Here is an 8,465-nt window from a genome sequence, read left to right as displayed (position 1 = left end):
AGTAGTAGTAATAGTAGTAGTAGTAGCAGCAGCAGAAACAAACATACAATAATACAAATAACAAATAATACAATAATACAAAAAAAATAGGAATCCAGAAAAACCTAGAAAGGCAAATTTGTTTAAGTAATTGGAAGAAGGGGGCAGAACTTACTCTAAGGCAGAAAGCAGTTAAGTGGCTTACTCAGGGCCACACACATGAGGACGTATTATGAAACATGATACTTCCTAATTGGAAGGTAAAGACAAGGTGTAGAGACATACATATTTGAATGTGGTCACTGTGTGGACATCAACTATACTATTTTATTATGTAGATGTCAACTTATGCAGACCCAAGCAAACTTTTTATTTTCCACATACGTGCTAGCCTTAAAGGTTTGGAAACTCTTCTATTCTGATGGGGGAAGGGTCATTAGAGGCCAATTGCATTCACCAGCAGAAATTTGACTGAAAGTCGGTTGTATTTCTTGTATTGTGTTTATGCTGAACAGTTAAAGGTTTTGAGCTTACCCTCAGCTGATTTTTGCAATGAACCCACAAAAGGGGCCTAACAGAGGAATTTAACCCTACCCCAAGGTAGTCTTGGCAGTCCCCTAAAGGATAGCCTTGAGAAATTGTGTTTGTGCTCTTCTCACTGACTAAGAGATTTCTGTGAGAGAGAAAAAGACAGAGCAAAGGGAAGAGGAGTGGACTTTGAATCATGAACATATCTCCTGAAGCCATAGTCAAGTGGGGAAAAAGCTAGCAACCCAATGTATCCCTTGATTCTCAGCATTTGTGACCCCAGAGACTCTGAGTGGACTTAGAGGGTGAGTTTGTTCTCTACCTGTTGGAGCTAAAATTTCATCTTGCTCCCACACTGGAGAGCTGCCCAACTTTTGTGTATTCTATTGCCTAAACTGTGTTACTTTCACTGCTCGTATTAATAAATGTTTGCTTGCTATTCATGACTGTCTTTCATGTGTCTGTGTGGGTTGTCTAAATATATAGACGCAGCTTGTGGGTAGTATGGACAGTTCTGATCTGAGTTCTGACCCACCTTTGCAAGGAGTAGGAAAAGGGACAATGCACCATTAGCATTCTTGTCTTAGGGGCAGGGCAGGCAGGATCCAGGGCTGTTACAAAAGAGATTTCTGTTATCTCCAAGAGGGGTACTGGGATGAAATTATATAACTCCATTCTTAGGGGTATGAGTCTGAGTTCAGAAAGAAAGCTGATTCCTTGATCACTCTTAAAGGTCACACTTAGCTCCTTGGCTCACACACTTGTCAGCTTAGTTCCTCTTCACCAATTTTTAGTTAAAGGATCATCATAGAAAAGACAAATAATAAGTCCATTTATTCAAGTAAAAGAGCAAACAAATTGGAGAAGCTCTATAGATTAGATATACCAAAGAATATACAGAAATAAAAGAACTGTTCATCTGGAAACAAGATATGATCTCAATTCAAATCAAGAGAGAGAGAACAATCTCACTTAGAGGGAGTTCTTTGTCAGCAATCTCTAGAAATTCAAACTCTGGAGGTCAAGGAACTTGATGGGGCTGGTTTCCCATCTGTGTCCCTGGCTCCAATCCACCATTCAAATAGCTTTTTCTCTTGACCAGCTCCTGTCTCTGTGCACATCTCCAAAGAGTGTCTAGAACCAATTGAAGTAGTTTTCTTAGAGTGGTGTCATGCTCAGCATTCTCTCAAGCAAATAGGAGTCACCTCTCTCTCTGTGTGCACAGAATAACAGCCCAGAGATGAGTCTCCCCAACCCTGCCTAGGTTGGTGATGAGCATTTGGTGGAAGCCAAGATTAAGTTAACTCTTGCTTCAGATGAGGGATGTAACTACTTCCCCCAAGGGAAAGGGACTTTTATCCTGAACCCCAAAAGAACTGTGCTTTTGTTGTTCAGTCATGTTCAACTCCCTTCCATCCTCCACTAACTTTTTCAAGTCTATCCAAGTTCATGTTCATTGTTTCCATGACATCCATCTTGTCCTCTACTATCCATTTTTCCTTTTGCCTTCAATCTTTCCCAAAATCGGTGTCTTTTCCAACAAGTCTTGTCTTCTCATTATGTAACCAAAATTTTTAGGCTTCAGTTTCGGTATTTGACTTTCCAGTGAACAGTCTGAATGAATTTCTTTAAGTATTGACTGATTTGATCTCCTAGCTATCTAAGGAACTCTCAAAAACATTCTCTCCCACCACAATTTGAAAGAACCATGCTACTAGCCTTCAAATATCTGATGTGTAATGGTAGACAGACACAATTTTAGCCCAATACCCCCTTTGGAAGATAGAAGAGCAAAGGAATGATTACCCAGCCATAGCCATCCTGCTCTCCAAAAAGGTAGAAATCCAGTGGGATAGCCCAGTTCTTTATTACATTGTCCATCTGTTACATTAATATAATTATTTACCTTATCCCCTAGGATTTGTATATTTTGACCCACATATTATTTAGGATATCATTACTTAGCCTTCATTTAGGTCTTCATCTTTTGTTCATATTTTTCTAACTAAATATAATTTTGATGGTGTTATTATCTATAACTTCCCATAAAGTCCTACACAATGTCTCAGCATTATGAAGCGGTGACTGTTCTGAAAGTCTGTGCCAATGGTGTCAAGTTCTACTAAGCTGAAAAAGCTTCAAGTGTTTACCAGGCTCTTTTTTTTTTTTAAATTCAGATAGTCTTATCTTCTATATTATTAGTCTTTTGAATTTGTTCCAGTATTTCTTTTTGTTTTTTCTTGTTTGTTTTAATATTTCTTGTTGCTTAATGGAATCTTTAGCTTCTTTTGGTCCATTCTAACTTTCAGAGAATCTGTTGCTTAGTCAAGGTTTTGTACCTCTTGTACTATGCTGTTAATTCTCTTTCCAATTCTTTGGAAGTGGTGATTTTTTTCTTGCCCTTAATAAATTCTGGCACTCCATCAGTTTTTATTAAAGTGTCTTGTGAGGCAGCATTTGACAGGGGGTGGATATCTGAGTTATGAACAAATCACTGAATCTCTCCAGGACTCAGTTTCCTAATCTTTAAAATTACAGGGATGAACTAGATAGTCTTTTTAGTTTTAAATCCATTATCAAAAAATTAGTTTGCTCTTCAATATCCTCATTGTATTGTTACCACAAGTATATCAGATCAAGTTTTTCCTATATTCTGTTCCAATCCATAATCTTTTTTAACTTTCTGTTAAATTTGTTACAGTAGGAAAGAATTGTATTAAAGTTACCTACAATTCTTTTTTACATTTCAGTTAGCTTTCTCTTAAAATACTTATAGATTATACAATTAGGTACATATCTAAAGCATATCATCCTATGTTTGCAACTCTTGCTTTTATGGATTTATCTGAAACACAATACATTTATTCTGGTCCCTCACTTTAATTTTTTTTTTATGTGTCTTTATTACTGAAGTGTGTTTCTTATATGCTGCATATTGTTGGGCTCTGTTATCTAACACATTTTGCAACTCTCAAATTTTACAAGTGAATTTAGCCCATTAATGTGTAAGGTTATAATTTTTATGTTTGTTTTTTCCTCAATTAAATCCCATTGGTTAATTTTACAAAAAAAAAATCAACAATAAGTACTTGTAATTAGTTTTGCTTAAAACAATCCAGTCCTAATTTATGCATCAAATACAATCATATACAATGCCCCTCTCTAGTCCAACCCAGAAAGCAGCAGAGTTTTATCTGTCACTGATTTTAGGAATAATATATCACTTCTCTAACCCTTTTCTAAGAAACTTCTGTCTAATCATCCTTCAAGTGACTGACCACTAAGTGTTTTTCCTTTGTTCCCTCAGACAAAGTAGGACTTCATATGTGAGGCAATTGGGGTTAAGTGACTTGCCCAGAGTCACACAGCTAGTGAATGTTATGTGTCTGAGGCTAGGTTTGAACTCAGGTCCTCCTAACTCCAGCGCCAGTGCGCTATCCACTGCGCCACCTAGCTGCCCCTTAAAGTAGGACTTTTTTTCGTTTCTCATGATCAGTGAATAATTCTGTGCAATTAGAACTGTCTCCTTTTTCCTTGCAAAACTCTTTCTTAAACACAAAAGAGTCTAAAAATTGACAACCCTAGTTTGGCTACCTCAAAGTTGGAGTTCCTTTCTGACCCTATCCTAAGGACTCTGTTGGGTTACAAGCTCAATTTCTCATCTTTCTTTCTTTCCTTTTTCATTATTTAAAATATTTTAAATTTATGCCTTTTGTCGTTAAACATCACATTCATTTCCAAATGTATGCTTCTCTTCTCCTCCGCCCAGCAAAGGCTGTGCCTTTTAAATCAATCAAGTAACATTTATTAAAGACTTCTGGTTGATATAGAAATATGAAAGGTCCTAGAGAAGCCTAGCTCTCCACATAAACTCTCATGTTTAGCTGGAAACTATCTCCAAAAGACCAGTTATAAAGGAACCCAAAAAGAAGCAAAGGTGAGCTTCTCCATCCAGTTCAGAGCTATGCATAAAGTTGGCCAGAAGAGGGCAGAGGCTGGTACAGATGTCAAACTAGAGCAGCCAGTGCCAGCCAGTTTGGTTAAACACAGAAGAAGCAGGGGCAAGGATAATGTTGTGCTAGGGAAATGAGAACAAATTTCAGTAACTGGACTAGAAGCTTAGTGGAGGCTGGGAAGAGACAGGAGGTCACATTAATTCCTGTAGATAGACAGGAAACCAGTTATATTTTGAATAGGGCCATTACAGGCCAGTTACAATAAAGTTAAATGTTCTGTCCTTGCCTGCATAACTAAAACTAAAACAGGAACCCAGAGCAGACCATAAAAGTTCTGGGAGGTCTCCACACACCTGTGTTCTTATCTAGCTGACAATTACTGAGGCACATCTATTTCTTTCTTTTTTTTTTTTTCCCTAGGTCTTGAAGGTTTTTATTTTTTTTAAGGTTTTTAAGGATTTTTCTTTAATTTTTAATTTTTTAAATACATTTCTTCACCCCCCCATCATTATTTTTTATTAATTAATTTATTGTTTGTTTTCAACATTCACTTCCACAAGATTTTGAGTTCCAAATTTTCTCCCCATCTCTTCCCTACCCCACACCAAGATGGCATGCATTCTGAATACCCCTTCCCCCAATCTGCCCTCCCTTTTATCACCTCCCCCTTCTCTTATCCTCTTCCCCTTCTATTTTCCTGCAGGGCAGGATAGATTTCTATACCCCTTTGCCTGTATATCTTATTTCCCAGTTGCATGTAAAAACAATTTTTAACATTTGTTCTTAAAACTTTGGGTTCCAAATTCTCTCCCTTCCTTCCTCCCCACCCACCCTCATTGAGAAAGCAAGCAATTTGATATAGGTTATACATGTGTAGTCATGTAAAATATTTCTATAATAGTCATGCTGTGAAAGACTAACTATATTTCCCTTCATCCTATCCCACCCCTTATTTATTCTATTCTCTCCTTTGACCCTGTCCCTCCTCAAAAGTGTTTGCTTCTGATTACCCCCTCTCCCAATCTGCCCTTCCTCCCTTTTATCATCCCCCTCTCTCTTATCCTCTTCCCCCCTATTTTTCCGTAGGGTAAGATAGATTTCCATACTCAATTGAGTGTGTATGTTATTCTCTCCCTAAGCCAAATCCAGTGAGAGTAAGACTCACTCATTCCTTCTCACCTCCCCCTTCTTCCCCTCCACAATAAAAACCTTTTCTTGTCTGTTTCATGTGAGATAATTTACCCCATTCTACCACTCCCTTTCTCCTTTTTCCAGTACAATCCTCTCTCACCCCTTAATTTTCTTTTTTAGATATCAAACCTTCATATTCAACTCATCCTGTGCTCTCTGTCTACATACACACACACATACATACATACATACATATATACACATACATACATATATATATATATATATATATATTCCCTCCAACTACCCTAATACTGAGTAAGGTCTCATGAGTTACAGATATCATCTTTCCATGTAGGAATGTAAACAGTTCGACTTTAGTAAGTCCCTTACTATGTCTCTTTCCTATTTACCTTTCCATGCTTCTCTTGAGTCTTGTATTTGAAAGTCAAATTTTCTATTCGGCTCTGGTCTTTTCATCAAGAATGCTTGGAAGTCCTCTATTTCACTGAATGATCATTTTCCCCCATCATGGATTATACTCAGTTTTGCTGGGTAGGTGATTCTTGATTTTAATCCTAGCTCCTTTGACTTCTGGCATATCATATTCCAAGCCCTCTGATCCCTTAATGTAGAAGCTGCTAAATCTTGTGTTATCTTGATTGTGCTTCCACAATACTTGAATTGTTTCTTTCTGACTGCTTGTAATATTTTCTCTTTGACCTGGGAACTCTAGAATTTGGCTACAATAGTCCAAGGAGTTTTCCTCTGGGGATCTCTTTCAGGAGATCGGTGGATTCTTTCAATTTCTATTTCATCCTTTGGTTCTAGACTATCAGGGCAGTTTTCCTTGAAAATTTCTTGAAAGATGATGTCTAGGCTCTTTTTTGGATCATGGCTTTCAGGTAGTCCAATAATTTTAAAATTATCTCTCTTGGATCTATTTTCCAGGTCAGTTGTTTTTCCAATGAGATATTTCACATTGTCTTCTATTTTTTCATTCTTTTGGTTTTGTTTTTATAATTTCTTGATTTCTCATAAAGTCACTAGCTTCCAATTGCTCCATTCTAATTTTTAAGGAATTATTTTCTTCAGTGAGCTTTTGGACTTCCTTTTCCATTTGGCCAATTGTGTTTTTTAAGACATTCTTCTCCTCATTGGCTTTTTGGGCCTCTTTTGCCATTTGGGTTAGTCTATTTTTTAAGGTATTATTTTCTTCAGTATTTTTTGGGTCTCTTTTAGCAAGCTGTTGATTTGTTTTTCATGATTTTCTTGCATCACTCTCATTTCTCTTCCCAATTTTTCCTCTACGTCTCTTACTTGCTTTTCAAAATCCTTTTTGGGCTCTTCCATGGCCTAAGACCAATTCATATTTTTCTTGGAGATTTTGGATGTAGGAGCTTTGACTTTGTTGTTTTCTTCTGATCTTCCTTGTCACCAAAGTAATTTTCTATAGTCAGAGGTTTTTTTCCATTGTTTGCTCATTTTCTCAACCTATTACTTGACTTTTAAACTCTTTGTTGAGGTAGGGCTCTGCTCCCAGTGTAGAACGTGTACTGTCCCAAGCTTCAGGGGTTTTGTGCAGTTGTTTTCAGAGATACTTCTAGGGACCTGTACATTTTCATTTCTTCCAATGTGATATGATCGCAGGAGAGGTGTTTACTCCTTTCCTGGCCTGTGCTCTGGTCTATGAGCGACCACAAGCAGTCTTTTCTGCCTTGGAACTGTGAGGATGATTCCCTCTCCACTGCAGCTACAAACTCTGCCATGCCAGTTCTCCTCCTTGCTCTAGGACTGCAACCCAGATCCAAGCATGGGCAAAACAAAAGAATCCTGCCTCAGTGCCAGCAAAGAGATCTCTGCAATCCCTTTCTGATTAGCTGCTTGATCCCCCCACTGTCTGTGGGCTGAAAGCTCCAGAAGTAGCTGCTGCTGCTGTGGTCACCACCCTAGGGCTGCGCTAGGGCCAGGACTGAACTATGCTCCTCTCTCACCCAGGTGCGACAAACCTTTCCCACTGACCTTCTAAGTTGTCTTTGACATCTGTGGATTGAGAAGTCTGGAAACTGCCACGGCTGCCCGTGATTCAGTCTCCTGAGCCTGCTCCAGGTTTGCTGGGGTCTGGTCTTTGCCTGTGAAGCCCATGCTGAACTGCGCTCCTCTCCCAGCCCAGCACAACTGACCTTTCCTATCAACCATCCAGGTTGTCTTGGGCTGGAAATGGGTTTCACTCTGTCTTTTTGTGGGTTCTGCTACTCTAGAATTTGTTTAGAGTAATTTTTTACAGGTATTTGGAGGGATTTGGGGGAGAGCTCAAGCAAGTCACTGCTTTTACTCTGCCATCTTGGCTCTACCCCCAGCACATCTACTCCTAACCAGTAGTTTTCTATCCTGCATATCTATAACTGCTTTCCTATAAACTTTGTTCCTTTGATTGATGAAAGATGCGGTTTTTCTTATTCTGCACTATGCATGTAGTAAAGGATTTGTTTCCAATATAATTCTCTGCTATCACTGTCCCTCACTCATCATTAGAGTCCTGTGGATTATTTCCTTGAAATTCTGTTTTCAGAAGTGAGATGATGGTATACAACCAAGGACTCCAAGAAATAATGAAATACTGGTGAGTATATTTGTAGAATTATGATTCCAATTGATTACCCCTGTCTTGGTTCTTCCCTGTGGCCACAGTCCATCAAACCTCTTTTTCTGCTTTAGTTGAATTTTTTGGGAACAACTCAGTAGCACCACCTGTTCGGCCTCTTCTATTTTTGAGGTCTTCTGTAGTTATGGGAAGACCTCTTGTCTCTCCTTTCTGAAAGGGACTTCTGCAAATTTTTCTGCACAATCATTATGAGATAAAAATCCATT

Source organism: Vombatus ursinus, unplaced genomic scaffold (genome assembly GCF_900497805.2).
Source record: "Vombatus ursinus unplaced genomic scaffold, bare-nosed wombat genome assembly UNPS02005197.1, whole genome shotgun sequence".
NCBI lineage: Eukaryota > Metazoa > Chordata > Mammalia > Diprotodontia > Vombatidae > Vombatus > Vombatus ursinus.
The sequence above is the reverse complement of the archived record's forward strand: the minus strand, read 5'-3'. Positions refer to the sequence as shown.